This window comes from Pogoniulus pusillus, chromosome 6, assembly GCF_015220805.1.
Source record: "Pogoniulus pusillus isolate bPogPus1 chromosome 6, bPogPus1.pri, whole genome shotgun sequence".
In the NCBI taxonomy this organism is placed as follows: domain Eukaryota; kingdom Metazoa; phylum Chordata; class Aves; order Piciformes; family Lybiidae; genus Pogoniulus; species Pogoniulus pusillus.
The window spans coordinates 43,121,464-43,138,014 of record NC_087269.1 but is presented as its reverse complement, the minus strand read 5'-3'; the positions used below and the strand labels follow the sequence as shown (position 1 = coordinate 43,138,014).

Below are 16,551 nucleotides of genomic sequence, written 5' to 3'. Positions count from 1 at the left end.
GTCCTGGAGGAATTTACACCATAGATCAGACTCTATTGCTGAAGAAGCAAAAGTCTCCCTCCTGAGGTGAGGCATTGCATGAGACAGAATATAAACAATCTCAAAATGAAATAAATGAGCACATGAAATTAAATCAAAAGCTGTTAAAAAGGTCGAAAAAAAGACTAATCTTGCAAGTTGCCAATAAAATTAGAAAAAAAAATCGTGTTCTACAACTTGGAGTTTTCTAAATGCAAGATTTTTTTATTAATATACTCTCAAAAATGATAAAAGTTTGGATTTTTGGCATGGCACCTCTCAGGTGAAGGAGAAAAAGCATCACTCTCGGAGACAGTAGCATGGCTGGTGTGGGGAGTGGTTAAAGGCAAGAAATTATTATAGAGGTTGTCAGAAAATATTTAGGTTGTGCTTTGCAAAGGTGAACATACATTGAAACCTACAGAACTGAAGGTATTTCAGCAGCAAACTAGACTGGAGACACCAGTTGCATATTCCAGTACCTACATATGAAATATGTTGACATAGGGGTGGTAATATATCTTTCTGCATATACAAGAACATTTCCTCTACTGTTAGCTATTTTGTCCTTTGTGTTGTGAAGTTAAAATTAACGAACCACTTCATATCAATGTAAAGAAGTAATTGTTTTGTAGCTGGCTGAGCTCATACAATTCAACCAAAATCTAGTACTGCAAATGTGCCAGTGCTTAGTCTCAATAATTGTTTTACTTAATACATCATCTTACAGTAATGCACTGATCCAGTGGATCATGAGCCAATAATGCACCCTTGCAGGCCAGAAGGCAAATCACACTCTAGGGTGCACCAAAAGAAGTGTGGTCAGTAGGTCAAGAGAGGTGATTCTGCCACTCTGCTGTGCTCAGGTGAGTCCTCACCTGGAGTATTGTGTCCAGCTCTGGGGTCTTGAGCACAAGAGGGACACGGACCTGCTGGAGCTGGTCCAGAGGAGGGCCAAAAAGATGATCAGATGGCTGGAGCACTTCTCCTATGAAGACAGGGTGAAGTAATTGTGACTGTTCAGCCTGGAGAAGAGAAGGCTGGGAGACTTTATAGCTACATTTCAGTATCTGAAGGAGACCTACAGAAAGGCTGGGGAAAGCCTGTTTAGAAGGGCTTGTAGTAAGAGGATGAGGGAGAATGGTCTTAAACTGGAGCAGGATAGATTTAGGTAGGACATAAGGAGGAAGTTCTTTACAGTGGGAATGGTGGAATACTGGAACACTTTGCCTAGAGATGTGATTGAGGCCCCATCCCTGGAGACACTGAAGGTCAGACTTGATGTGGCCGTGAGCAGCCTAATCTAGTTGGAGGTATCCCTGCTTACTGAAGGGGAACTGGACAATAGGACCTCTGAGGGTCCCTTGCAACCCAATGCAATCTGTGAATCTGTGTATTGTAAGCTGAGTAGCCTCTCGATGTTGCGCTTCGTCAATATTTTGTGTGTCGTAGTGTTTCCTCAGACCAAGTTCTGGTCTCCCTAATTTATGTCTTTGTGACATGAAGCAGAAAAGTCTTAGCCTTGCTCATTTTTTGCACATTTCTGACCTTTTAATTAAATGGCTTAAAACTCATCAGTGGTGACAAGTGCTAACTTCCTGCAGTCCTGCACTGTGTTGCATCCTGCACAGAAAACTAGAAACAGTTGTGTCCAAAAGAAAAGACAATATGAAGTGACAACTTGTGCTGGCCTGCAGGAACCTGATCATGTTAACTAACTAGTGTATGTCACCACTGAACCATGTGTAATGAGTTCAGATCAGAGCGAGCAGTGTTTCTGCTAGATGAATATGTTTTAGTTTGTAAAATAGGACTACTGCTTTAATTTTTATCTAGGATTGGTAAAGATCTTTCATTTATATATTACTGCTCACTTTTTTTCATTTCACAGTTTTAAAGGAATTCAGTGAGGGGAAAGGTCAAATCACAAAACATTAGTATTTGCTCCAAATGTGAATAAATTAGTAGATAATAAGGTACTGGGATACATACAATAATAATAAAAGGGAGCAACTGTTTTCCTGTCCAAGTAGTTCTCTCATGGTGAATTCACATGAGAAAGTGTAACTAACACATACTTCACACAGAGCAGCTCTGAGATTCTTAGCAGTACCTAAACCAAGTTTTCTCTTCAGTTCCAAACCTTCCACCTGTGAATATATATTAAAAACTTCTGAAGAGCAGCAACAGTTTTGTGGATGCCACATACTTGAAACTAGAAAAATTTCCTTTTCTGCCTAAATTTCTGTATCTTAATATCATTATTATTGCAACTGTAAAAGCAAAGCAACAATTCACCTTATCCTTTACCTTCTATGCTTAGCTTTTATTACTTGTTATACCTAATAAAAGCTATTCCTCACTTCATCAGCGATGCCTACAAGTAAAACTGAGCTTAGCTGATCAAAATATTCCCACTGCATAATAATCATAACACAATGTTACAAATTATGCAAAATTAATAATTTGTATTTATTTTGATATCCAGGTGAAGTTTGTTAATAACTATGAACACAGGTTATTAATATTAAATCTTGCCAGAAAACTTATTTGCAAGGTTTGAAATGCATGCTTTGGAAATTTATACATACAGGGAACAGACAAAACTAAACCACTTATTCCTTAAAGTGGCAAATGTGAACATTATACTGGGAGAGAAGGTTCTTGTGGTTAATTATAGTGCTTATCCACTAGATGGATGCAGGAAGCTTCTTTCTGCTTATGGTGGAAGGCAATTGGTGAATTACAAGAGGTTTTAAGTGTTTACTCACTCCTGCAGTTGCTTCCCCCATCACAGAAGGAGGGGGAACAGGGAAATGTCTGGACAAACCAGAGTCTTAAGACTCAGTGTCTCCAGATTCTTTGTCCTCTTTCCCATAATTGCTTCTCCCACAGCAGAAGAGGTGAGGAGAGCAGAAAAACCATGCCTGGGCAAGCCAGGACATGTCTAAGCCCATTTTTTGCCTATTTAGACCTGTCATGACAAACAGTATCAATACTTTAAATCTATTCATTGTCAAAGTTCTTTGTCTAGCAGAGGACTCATAGGGTGGAAATGTTGAACTATTCCATTCCTCGTTTTTACTCCTAAGAAATGGTCCTTGTCAGGATTAGTTAAGAATTTAGCAACACTCTCTACACTAATATCTGCATGACCTGTAAACGATGCTTCCAATGAAATTTCCAAGGCACCATGGTGATACTAACTAGTATATAAATTAATTTAAAGACAAGGAAGTGAAAATTTATGCAAGAAACAGTTTAAATTAAATGCAGAGTTCTTAGAGCAGAAAAGAATTTATGAAATTAATCTGTAAGGACAGTCCTGGCACCATTGGAAGTTATGCTTCAGGTCATGGAATGGCCTCGCTCACCCAGACATGTTCTGCTTTGATGCATCTCAAACATGGATGCTTAACACTGGGAAAAAAATATTTATTTACAAGCAGCCTGCAGGCCTTTCTGGGAACAATTTGCTAGTCTCCTCCCTGCAAAAGAAATCAGATCTAGAAGCTTAAAGGGTAAAAGCTATCCTGTAAAAACTTGAGAGCTATTTTTTGTTTGTTTTATTTTATTCCCATCTATTCTGCCTTTTTTTTTTTGTTGTTGCTGTTGTTATTGAAAGCATTTCTAAAGAATCACTGCAACTCTAAGTTTTGCTATTGCAAACAGTTTCACACATTTAAACACTCTTGTGGATGCTAAGAAGCAATGACATCAATAAGGTTTGCATTTTTTATGCATTTTGCATGCAGCTCTGTCCTTGAAATAAATGGTTTAAATATATATATATTTACTTTCTTCACACATGCCTTGATATACATGTGGACTAGACATTTCTTAAAAGACTTTGCATGGAATAAATTTGTTTAACTGTGTTTGATCTCAAAGAAATAAGGTGCATCTACAAAACCAATTCTTTCAATATATCTAATAAGTACCTCAGGAGAAAATGTGCAGCCATGTTGTTTGGATCAGACTTCCCACATAAATGGCACTTCAGCTGCATGTTTAGTCACACAAGGCTTCCATTGAATTAATCACAGAAATGTAACAGCCTCATTAGATAGAAAACCTTTGCTCTGTAATTAAGGTTGAATGGTTGCTTTAATTTCAAAGCCTCGGGGAACTGGCACACCACTGGAGAAGTGGTGGCATGTGCCTCATGGAGGGTTCTTGATGCTCCATGAGAAAATACCTATTTGATGTGCAAGCAAGATGATTACTGTCAATTGAGCATTTATACAACTGCATGTATGATGTCAGTCACTTAATCTAGAGCTTTTGAAGATGTCCCTCTATTTTTTCATGCAGGTGTAGCTTAGATCTTTATCAACTATTTCTTCTGTGTAAGAGGCTTGTGTATTATCGGAGGGAAAGTTTTAATTCACACAGTTTATCACACTGGGATTGAAGCAGCCTATTTGTTATTTATTGATGTTATTGATTGCCAGTAGTATGCTACATCTTCAATATTTGTAATTCAACAGATAAAAGGTATTGCACTTGCTTTTGAAATGTGTCAATAGTAAGAAGTGAGAAAATCACTTGTGCTGATGGGGAGAAATTGGAATGACAATATTTGATATGCACAAAGCCTGAACATCTACATATTGGCACTGGTAATTGAGTGCTCAGATACCACTCTAATTTCATGATGCAATCACTTAATTTAGCATATTGCATTCAAAAAGCCAGTCATGGCTTTTAATATACAAGAACCAAATTTGCAAGAATTATCTACACATGTTCTTAGATGAAGTCGGAAGGTACCCAAAAGAGCATTGTGGTGTGCTTGCTCCTTGAAAGTACTGTTACTGAAGCATTTGATATTATGGAGAGCTAGGAGTGCTAGCCCAGTCTATAATTACATTAAGTCTGTTGCTCAGAAAATATTTTGAGGGAGTGGGCCATGCAAATTCATCAAAATACATCAGTGTGCTCATAAGACAAAAAAAAGTAATTTCTGCAGACTAGCATCACCACTTGACATCAGTAAAATGGCCTGCTGTAAGAAAGGCGCTGGGAGCAAATAGGTGAAAACAAGCAGTTTAGAGCAGTGGAAGCAATTGGCTCAGCATGCTGGGCAATTGTGTCCTGTTCCAAAGAGCTACCTGTGCATTATAAAGGCCAATGGAGACACAAAGCATCAAACAGCATGCGCGGGAATAAATCCCATTAACTTAACTTTTATTGTTACTAGTCGGTGTGTATCTGTAGAGCTTTTGAGTGTGCACAGTTCCAATTGGACAGTTGACAGAAAACATTGCAAATACAGTAGAATTTTTCATCTGAGGCTACTGCAAGGAAGTGAGCATTTATATCTCTCCAAAGATGACTATACTTAATAATTGTAGTCAGTCCAGTGTCTTTGTGTATACCAGGACAAAAAGCACCTTTTGCTTCACACTCTCACAAAAACTGGTCCTCTCATCTGTCCCTCTGTGTGAAGGCATTGCATATTAACTGAAGATCTTTGCAGACTTTATTTTTTTCTGATTATGCTATGGATGACTTTGCTGATAGACTAAGATCTTCTTGCAAAATCTGACCCATTTTCACTTAAAGATTTTTTTAAATGCCTTTTAGTATTAGCATCCCATTACATAATATTTATAGATCATGGTAAACAGGGATTATTTCCCATTCATTGTATTTCTTATCTCTTTCTAGGTACCTTTAAGAACAGGGATTTATCAAAGCTTTCAGACTTTAGTCAAACCATTTATGTCTTTTATCAAACTGACATTGCTTTTTTCTTATGTGGGTCGGAATCATTCTCACACAAAAGAAAAAAGTCAAGTCCAGCCTATAATGACCTGAATGCTTTAGAACTATTTATAGACTTAATTACAGTACCTTGCATGGCAAGTCATGCTACTTACCTGCAATAAATCAAAATCATTCAGCAGCTGAAACTGAAATTTCCACTGTTTTATGCATGCAGGCAAGGCTAAGCTGCACCTGTGTCTAGAGAAGGCAAGAAGAGTCTGAGCAAGAAAAGGAGAATTGAATTTGTGCATTTTTCTAGTCTCTGTTTCCTCAGTCATCTGAGGTCTATACAGTAAAATGGCTTTTTAGTAAGTAACACTTAGCCTAGTTCACATAGTTTGTAGTACTCTGGTTCAAGAGTGTGCTAGTTTGAAGCAAGCTAGAATGTTTTGGTAACAGAACTAGATAACGGGCAGTGAAATGAAAGCAATTGATGTCAACTTCTCTCACAGTTACGCTGAGAACTCTGGGAAGAAGAAGAAAACATTCTCCATTTTTGTTCTCTCACTCTTGCTCTTGCCTTAGACCTGGTCACATCTCATTAACCCTGCTCCTACTAACCTTGCTCCCTAACCTCTTGGCTGCACCTCTCTTCTTCCTGAGAACTGGGGTAAGGTTAAGAGGGCCGGGGGAAGGTGTTGGGGTGGTTTGAGAGCCCCTCCTGGGGACTCAGGTTTCTGGAAGGGGAGTTGTGCTTTCATATTGTTTATCCTTTGTATATTTCTGTATATAATTGTATATAACTGTATATATTGTAAATAGCTGCTTGTACATTCTGCTAGCTGTAAATAAATTGCTTCATCTATATTCCCAGGGTCCGTCTGAGTTACCTGGGCCAAATACAAAAGTGTGGGGGGGCGGGGTAACCCCCAAACCGTCACAAAGAGGAACAAATCTTGTTTTTCAAAGGCTCTCAAGAGACATCCTTGATGTATGCCATTTACGTCCATTTTGGACCATGTCTGGTACCATCTTTGAGGTTTTCTGTGAGAGTAACCCAGAGATCTCCTAGGATCGTGTAAGTTATCGTTGCCTGTCCTGAGCAGTTTACATAGAGGTTCTTGCAAGTTTTTTGGTTTGGGTTTTTTTTTTTTTTCTGGTGGTCAGATGACTTGAAATAAATGAATGTATAAATTAATGAAGGTGAAGACTCGAGCCTGTTTAAATATTGGTCATCACACTTTACAATCACCTAGATAGCCAATGGGAAGCAATACAGGGAGAGAAAATTCCTCCAGGTCTGGAGGTGCATAAGAGTAAAAGGAGAAATTGGGGACAGCAGCAAGTGAATTATACATAAAACATTTCTACGTGGATCAAAGAGAGAAGAGGGGAAATAGTGCAAAACAAGAGGAGCAGTTTCACCTTTTGCTTCTTTTCTCTATGCAGGTGTTCAGGGTTTCCATAGAAACTTGAACACAGTTTGAATTTGGAGAAAAAGAACATTCCTTCCATTTCTGTTTAACTACCATAACTGCTATACAAAACTTGATGTGTGGTTTCTCTTTTGAATAACTAGGCCAGCTATTTCAACTAAAGCCAATGAATTTATTGAGCCTTGTGATGAAATTATGGCTATAGGTTGTTTTACATGCCACTGGAACAGTTTTTGGTCATAAAACAAAACTAAGTGGTATCAGCAGATAAAATGGAGCTTGTCTTTCATCTCACAATGTAAGTGATTCACTTAGATGATACTGGTTAAGATCTATCTACAGCTTGCACCCTGTGCAAAATGATGATACTTAAAATGAATACATGCCTGTTTTTTGGTCTTTGTGCAGTGTCTTATATTAACGTTTTGATAGAAATAATGTACATTGCTCTGTAATGATTAACAACTAGAAATGGATTGATTAATTAAAACCAGGCTATGTAAATCAACATACATTCCAAATGTGTTTTTTGTAGTTGGTGCATAGTTTTTGGTGGGTGTTGTTTTTTTGGTTTGGTTTTTTTTTTGCCTGAGGCCAGCTACATATATCTGTAGTTAATTCAGATACTATCAGTCTGAGTGTTATTTTGGCATTATCACTTATTAATTCCACCAAGGTATGAAATAATTTTTGAATTAAATTCATGAGTGTGGGCTGATTTTTAAATGTATCTTACTGCCATGAGAAAGTTAGAAATTCGAAGTGTTCATTAAGGATGGGCATTTTGCTCAGATGTAATCTGCCAAATTTCTTCTGCAGAAATCACCAGGTTAAACAGCCACTTCATCATCTAATTTCAGAGAGAAGGTTTATACATATCTATAGACACTCAAGAGCAAAATACAGAACTGAATCTATCACAGGGGAAGGCAGTCAATTAATTGCCTTCTTAGCTGCTAACTAACTCAATTGTGTTAGTAAGCAGCTAAGTTCAGTTCCACAAAGGAACATATGCACTGCAGTACTAGGAATGTGGGAATTACATTTCCAGTCATTGATTAAAGGACACTTTTTTGCAGCAATCTATCACAGAATCACAATATTACAGAACTGCAGAATGTTAGAGGTTAGAAGTGACCTCGAAAGATCATCTAGTCCAAGCCACCTCCCAGAGCAGTCACCCCTCAGTCTTCTCCAAGCTAAGGAGACCCAGATCCCTAGCCATTTCTCACGAGGAGGTGTTTTACTCCCTTGCTCATCTTTGTGGCTCTGTGCTGCACTCTTTCAAGCAGTTCCCTGAGATCCTTCTTGAACTGAGGGGCCTAGAGCTGTACAATACTGCAGATGTAGCCTGACCAGGGCAGAGTAGAGGGGAAGGAGAAGCTCTCTCTATTTACCAGCCATACTCCATTTAATACACCCCAGGATTCCATTGACTGTCTTGGCCACCAGGGCACATTTCTGGCTCGTGGTCATCCTTCTATCCACCAGGTCCTTTTTCCCTACACTGCCTTCCAACAGGTCAATCCCCAACCTATACTGATCTATGGGGTTGAAGACTCTATACTCGTATTTCAAGAAGAAATAAAATCTTTAAAGGAATAGATATTTAATCAAGGAGTAAAATAGAGGATCCCCTATTCTGAAATGCAAGTCCAGAAATGAAGAGCATCACTGGGCATAGACAAAGACTGTGTGTAGCTGGCAGAGGCAGGGTGGGATAATCAGGGCTGCTGCCAGAGCACTTAGTCTGTGCCAGAATCTAGAAACTTGGTATGGCAGTGCTCCCCTAAAGCCAGTCCTTGGTTTTAATGCATACCTATGCTCCTTGAAACTATTGAATGCTGTCCACTTACTCATATAAGCATGGACAACACATGTAAGACACAGCCCTACTTAGAGCTGAAAACAAGCTGAATGAATTTGGGCCTAGGTTTTGAGAAAAGAACCAAACCTCAACAGCTCACTTCTGTGTAGTTACAGGAAAATGAAAATTTCAGCCTGCTTTATATTGTTGCTTTTCATTCTGTCACTTCTCTCATTTGTGAAAAATTCTCCTGTCTATGCTAAAACTAAAATAGGTGCATTTCTATGCACATAATATTGTTCATAAGGAATAGGTTTGTTCTTAGAAATGCACACTTGGAAATATGTGTCTGTTGAAAGATAACATATTAGTAGAAAATAACTGAGGATATGAAAATTTTCTTAAGGTTAAGGCTAAAATGTCAATAATATTATTAATATTTAATTGCTTTCAGTGGTGATGACTAATTACTAAATTTTCTTTTAACTTTTTTGGATGTTCACTCTTTCACTGTAAGTATTTTTTCTGCCTTCTTCCTTTCTTCATATTTATTTGTAAAACTAAATACACAGCTCAGCACACCTATGTGTTGGCACTGTTCATATTGGACCTAATACACATATTCTGACTTCAGTCCTTCCCTATGGCAGTGGGTTTATTGCATTGATGGCTTTAATGTGTGGTTTTGGATGGTCACCTCCACAGTCTCTGAAAACAAATTGTCTTGGGTAGTACTTCATAGTCTCACTCAGACAATTAATGCACAGTATTTCTTAGTGTAGTGTTTCCTGAGTAATGGTGATAGAAAGTGTCTGGCTCCAGTGGGCTGGAGGCTTGAATGCTGAATTGAGGATTTTGCTCTCAATAATTATAATTAAAACTTTCATGGCATTAAAAAAAAAAAAAAGGAGAGAGAAAGAAAGAAAGAAAAGGGAGAAAAGAAGCACAAGAGTTTAATTGTACAAAGAAGTGAAAGATATCAGATGCTAATCATACATCTTACTGAACTACCAGAGAGCACTTAACACTTTGGGGCTTGGGGCAGATAAAAAACAAATAAGGAATCAGTAAAATTGCCTCAATGAAAACAAGTGTGTCTGAGCACTCCTAATGCTCAGCAGTCTGATAAGAGTGTTTGCTTAAGTTGTTCATAAAAGAAACATTTGAAGAATAAAAGAATAACAAAGAATAAAAGGTATAAATTACAATTTTAAGAATACTTACAAGTATCAACAAGTGAAAAACATCTTAGCCACAGTTACTAAGGAATACAGTACCTTAAAAGGTGATATCAAAGCTCTCTCTTAGAAGTCTGTACATGTGGTTGGCCTTGCAACTTTACACTATCAATGTCTTAAAATCATCTTTAGAACGTATGAAGTGCGCAGTTGAAGTATTTCCTTAATATGCATTGATTTCAAATAGACAAGAAAGTATACATGCACAGAAGAAGAATTTCTAGGTGATCTAGTTCATGTTTTATTAAAGCACACTTTAGTAAGCTTCCCACTACCAGAGAACTTGACTCCTGGTCAGCCTGTGCATTTCTGAAACGATTAGTTTTGTCTTAAACCTCACAACTTTAGCTCTCTCACCACAACTGAATATGCTGCTTTGATTTCCCCTGGTTTTATATCATTAGGCATGGAGTAAAAGAGCTATAATCTGAGATTCTGTCACGAGTTAACACTTGTAGAAAGGTAGTATTTGCTCCTGGATGCTTCTTGTGATTAGCAGGGCAATCTGTTTTAAAGCATTGGAGGTCTGCTATCATTCAGCTCTTTGAAAATGCATCAGAAACTGCTTTTAGTTTGAAACAGTCTAAGCACTGAGACTTAACATTTTTTTCCCCCATGGGCTACAGCTAATTTGAACTCAAAATGTCTACAAATATTGTTTCCCTAATAAAGAACAGCTTGATGGGTTCTGAAGTCCTTTAGAGAGTTAGAACCTTGTTTTATAGACCTCTGCTAGTGAATTTATTCCTTGGTTTAAATTTAAAATGTCCAGTGGTTTCCAGTGCTGAATTCTTAATAACCGAGTTATTGGATTTATTTAGTCATGATAAATGGGATAGAATTTGTAGCATTAGAGGAGAATTAATTTACCAATCTTTAGTAGTAATACTTGGTACCACAGTTCAGATTTATGAAGACCATTTATGTGAAAGTCAATGACAGCATTTTGCATCATTAAAATGAACAATATGATCCACGGGATGCCAATATAATGGGTCTCCTGGACCTGAATTATTTGATAAGAGACTTCTAACTTATTCCATTGTTGAAAACCTGTCGAAACCACTTCCTAGGTGTTTCTGTTTTACAATAGGATACAGGTATTTGGATTTGCAGTGTAGGGCTTCTTCTTGTGTTACTTAGTAAATAAACTACGTTTTGTACTAACAACATAAACTAGGTCAAGATGTTTCATTTATTATGACATTTGCAACAGATGTCTTTTGATATCCTGCTTACATCTAAACTGTGAGAGGAAATGAATAATATACTTTTAATTTTTGATTGGAACAAACATTGATTTGATCAATCACAATGCTGATCATTGGATATTAACTGAAATAGGTATTTTTATGTGAATTCTTTATAGCTGCAGGATGCTTTTCAGGATGATAGCGGAGAAACTGTTTTTCCAGACATGATTTAAGTGACATTCTTGAAGACAATGACTCTATTTCATTGATTTTTATAAGCACTGGTTTCACTCAGCATTTGTTTTGTTCCTAGTCTCTAGATATTTTGAGAGAACTTATGAAGTGGGGGCTAGCACATTTGATTGCAATGAAGTTGAGAACTTAAGGCAAGAGTACATGCATGCACATTTTGTATGAAAACATACACATGCCACAATGAAAACAATGTCTGTTCTACGTAGATACCTGACTCTGGTGATTGGATATCAGTTTTACTGTTATAGGTGTGTGCTAGTTTGAAGCTAGCTAGAATGTTTTGGTGAGAAGGACTAGATTACAGACTGTGAAAGAGAAACAAGGGCGATGTCTACTTCACTCATAGGCTTGCTGAGATGTATAAGAACAAGAATCCAAACATAGATAAGGGAGTTGCTCTTCACCTGAGCTCTGAGCTGCATTTCTCTCTAACCTCACCCTCCGTCTCTCTGATTAATCCCCTTGCTTCCTAACCCCCTGGCTGACCCTCCATTCTTCCTTGGGGAGCAAGGTAACATCTGGAGTAAGGTTGAGGGGTGGGAAAAGGTGGAAGGGTGGTTGGGAGCCCCTCCTGGGGACTCAGGTTTTTGGGAGGGCTGTTGTGTTTCTGTACTACCTTTTACCTTGTATATTTCTGTATATAGTGTAAATATCTGCTTGTATATTGTGTTAGCTGTAAATATAAGCTTCATTCAAATTTCCGGGGCTGGCTGAGTCTAGTCTGGATGATTTCCAAAGTGTGGGGGGGTGGGGAACATCCAAACCGCCACAATGGTGGGACCTTATTTTCCAGTTTTCTTCTCCTTTTTTGGTATGCAGTAAGGATGTCTGTAGCCAAATTTTCAGTGGAATGCCTTAGATGTAAGCAGGTGCACCAAAACGTGACCATGCATATGTTTTAGAAAGTCTTGAACCATGCAGTGTATTATTTACAGTTGCAGGAAACGATAAAGTCATAGGCTAGAAAGACCAGATATTATTTATTAACATACTGGAATTCCTATTTGTCTTCTTCTATTGATAATAAAGTCACATTTTGTATTAAAAAATCTCTTTTCCCTTTTCCAACTCTCTTCTGCCCTGCAAAAGCTTTTTGACCTTTTGCCCTGCAAAACCTATTTTTGACCTTTTCCTCTTCTTGACCTATCCCAGCCCGTGTGAAAAAGCATTACAGTAGTTGCATGCAAACGCAGGAATCAGTTAGAATTTTAATGAATGCTGATAACTATATTTATAGGAACAGTATTGATAAGTTGTTCTCTCCTAGATTACCTTTTGAAATGCATTTGTAGGCATGTTGCACTAGTCAGATTGCTTATTTTAGCCTTAGTGTTGCATTCTCTGCCCTGCAAGACCACATTGCTTCATTTTGTGCAGGACTGCAGGCATTTCACTGCTAGAAAAAGTAAATTAGACTCAAGTGATCCAAACCAAATATTTTACAGACTGAAAATGTCAGTGATAGACTCAGTCATTATTTAGGAAAATTGTCAGAGACACAAAACTTGTTTTTATTTATTTTCATAGAATCAACCAGGTTGGAAGAGACCTCCAAGATCATCCAGCCCAACCTAGCACCCAGCCCTATCCAATCAACTAGACCATGGCACTAAGTGCCTCATCCAGTCTTTGCTTGAAGACCCCCAGGGACGGTGCCTCCACCACCTCCCTGGGCAGCCCATTCCAATGTCAATCACTCTCTCTGTGAAGAACTTCCTCCTAATATCCAGCCTATACCTACCCTGGCACAACTTGAGACTGTGTCCCCTTGTTCTATTGCTGGTTACCTGGGAGAAGAGGCCACCCCCCACCTGGCTACAATGCCCCTTCAGGTAGTTGTAGACAGTAATAAGATCACCCCTGAGCCTCCTCTTCTCCAGGCTAAACAGGCCCAGCTCCCTCAGCCTCTCCTCATAGGGTTTGTGCTCCAGGCCCCTCACCAGCTTTGTTGCCCTTCTCTGGACATGTTGTTGACACTTGGGCCAGGCTCACAAATTGTAGTGAAAACATCACAGCTAATAAGCAACCTCTAATGGGATTCAGTGCAGAGAAAGTATGACTGATGATCGCAAGCGTTACTTTATGTCCTTACATCTCTCAGTATTTACTGTGTGAGGTCTTGATATTTCTGCATGGCTTTCTTATGAAGCAAGAAGTGCTGTTGTACCTCAGTAAAATTCGGTGAAGAAACAGAAACAGTTGTAGAAGCTCAGACAGTCCTGGTAATCCCAGGGAGGAGGTAAAGAGAATGGTAACATTTTCTTGAAAGAGGAATCAAGAAGAAAGCACAAATCAATGTTAAAAGCTATGTAATATTCCTCTTTATTTGGCTGCTTGCTACTGATGGGTGTGTCCCTGTGTTAGGATGGTCAATGAGGAGCCCAAACGGATCAGATGGCCCTTCACAGGTCTGTGACACTCCTCTCCCTTTTGAAACTGCCCAGCTACAATGAGGAGCAGGCTGTGATCCATGCAAACTATCACTGTCACAGCATTTACTTCTATAAAACACCCCTTTGAATGCTGCTGGCTAAGTGCTCTGGTGAACATTCAGCCACGAAATGGACCAGCCGCAGCCATCTTGTGGCGGTGAGGCAGTGTCAGGTGTGGGGGCACATAGGCAGGGGAAGCGGCAGCCATCTTGTGGCGGTGAGGCAGTGTGAGGGTGTGGGGGCACATAGGCAGGGGAAGCGGCAGCCATCTTGTGGCGGTGAGGCAGTGTGAGGGTGTGGGGGCACATAGGCAGGGGAAGCGGCAGCCATCTTGTGGAGGTGAGGCAGTGTGAGGGTGTGGGGGCACATAGGCAGGGGAAGCGGCAGCCATCTTGTGGCGGTGAGGCAGTGTCAGGTGTGGGGGCACATAGGCAGGGGAAGCGGCAGCCATCTTGTGGCGGTGAGGCAGTGTCAGGTGTGGGGGCACATAGGCAGGGGAAGCGGCAGCCATCTTGTGGCGGTGAGGCAGTGTCAGGTGTGGGGGCACATAGGCAGGGGAAGCGGCAGCCATCTTGTGGCGGTGAGGCAGTGTCAGGTGTGGGGGCACATAGGCAGGGGAAGCGGCAGCCATCTTGTGGCGGTGAGGCAGTGTCAGGTGTGGGGGCACATAGGCAGGGGAAGCGGCAGCCATCTTGTGGCGGTGAGGCAGTGTCAGGTGTGGGGGCACATAGGCAGGGGAAGCGGCAGCCATCTTGTGGAGGTGAGGCAGTGTCAAGTGTGGGGGCACATAGGCAGGGGAAGTGGCAGCCATCTTGTGGCGGTGAGGCAGTGTGAGGGTGTGGGGGCACATAGGCAGGGGTAGCGGCAGCCATCTTGTGGCGGTGAGGCAGTGTCAGGTGTGGGGGCACATAGGCAGGGGAAGTGGCAGCCATCTTGTGGCGGTGAGGCAGTGTCAGGTGTGGGGGCACATAGGCAGGGGAAGCGGCAGCCATCTTGTGGCGGTGAGGCAGTGTCAGGTGTGGGGGCACATAGGCAGGGGAAGCGGCAGCCATCTTGTGGCGGTGAGGCAGTGTGAGGGTGTGGAGGCACATAGGCAGGGGAAGCGGCAGCCATCTTGTGGAGGTGAGGCAGTGTCAGGTGTGGGGGCACATAGGCAGGGGTAGCGGCAGCCATCTTGTGGAGGTGAGGCAGTGTGAGGGTGTGGTGGCAGAGACGCAGGGGTAGCGGCAGGCATCTTGTGGAGGTGAGGCAGTGTGAGGGTGTGGTGGCAGAGACGCAGGGGTAGCGGCAGCCATCTTGTGGAGGTGAGGCAGTGTCAGGTGTGGGGGCACATAGGCAGGGGAAGCAGCAGCCATCTTGTGGAGGTGAGGCAGTGTGAGGGTGTGGGGGCACATAGGCAGGGGAAGCGGCAGCCATCTTGTGGAGGTGAGGCAGTGTCAGGTGTGGGGGCACATAGGCAGGGGTAGCGGCAGCCATCTTGTGGAGGTGAGGCAGTGTGAGGGTGTGGTGGCAGAGACGCAGGGGTAGCGGCAGGCATCTTGTGGAGGTGAGGCAGTGTGAGAGTGTGCTAGGAGCTGTCTGGGAGATGATTTTGAAAGTAAGTGGAGGAAGTAATGGGAACAGTGGAAGCAATATTTAGCAGAATGGGCTTTGTTTTTGGGGTTTATAGCCTGCTTTTTATTCCTAAAACAATGTACCTTTTAAGAGCAGAAGCTTATCCTGAAAGTAAAATAGTCTGAGTTGTTGACAGGCATAAAGTGTTCTCACGTGAAGTGAGGCCATGCTTTTGCTCTTTTTATCTGTCCTCCTATCTCTGTGTCTACTTCTCCTGCCATCTTTAATTCTGGGTGTGGAAAAATGTTTTCTAGTCACCCTGTGCCATCCCTGAGAAGTACCTGGTTGGCAGCCTGGCTCCACCGTGAGACTGCAAACTTATGCTTGAAGCTTTTGCGTTTTCTTTCCCAGGGGGAGACTTTCAGAGGCTGGAATGTTTATTATTTGGTATGGAAAGGCACAGCCTGGTAATTCGATTACGAAATGTATTCACAGCAACTTTGCAAAGTATGGTAGTATGGGGTCTGGGCTATGGGATGGCTCTATTAAAGCAATTGCACCCAGCTCTTCAAAGCTCATTGTGTTTTACTGAAATCAGGATACCTTAAATTTCATTGTGGAAGTGGATGAATCTCTTGGGATTTTAACAGGCAATAGCTGTAGAGTGTAAATCAAATTGAGTACTCTGAGTCCTATGATGCTTGCTTATCTTCTCCTTCTGTCTTAACAGCAAATTCTACAGGACACTGTCGGTCAACAGAGGTACTGCAACCCCTGCAGCAGCTAAATTCAAGTGCTGGGAGTTGGAGCATTTTACTGCTAAAATGAGGGAAGTCTTGAAGGCTCAGTCAGCATCTACTCCCAGGGATTCCAAAGGTGAGTTTTAATGCATCAATGCTTTTTGAT

General features: G+C 40.9%; 2 long non-coding RNA genes across 2 annotated transcripts in view; both read left to right on the top strand.

Moving 5' to 3' along the window:
• The window catches only part of LOC135176571 (uncharacterized), a 74,331-nt gene extending 57,843 nt beyond the window's left edge, over positions 1-16,488 (top strand). Inside the window, exon 3 of the long non-coding RNA XR_010302736.1 lies at positions 16,376-16,488. This is a non-coding gene — a long non-coding RNA (uncharacterized LOC135176571). The remainder of the gene's footprint in view (positions 1-16,375) is intronic.
• An 8-nt stretch (positions 16,489-16,496) lies between these two features.
• LOC135176570 (uncharacterized) overlaps positions 16,497-16,551 on the top strand; it is a 135,494-nt gene continuing 135,439 nt past the window's right edge. The window contains exon 1 of the long non-coding RNA XR_010302734.1: positions 16,497-16,521. This is a non-coding gene — a long non-coding RNA (uncharacterized LOC135176570). The remainder of the gene's footprint in view (positions 16,522-16,551) is intronic.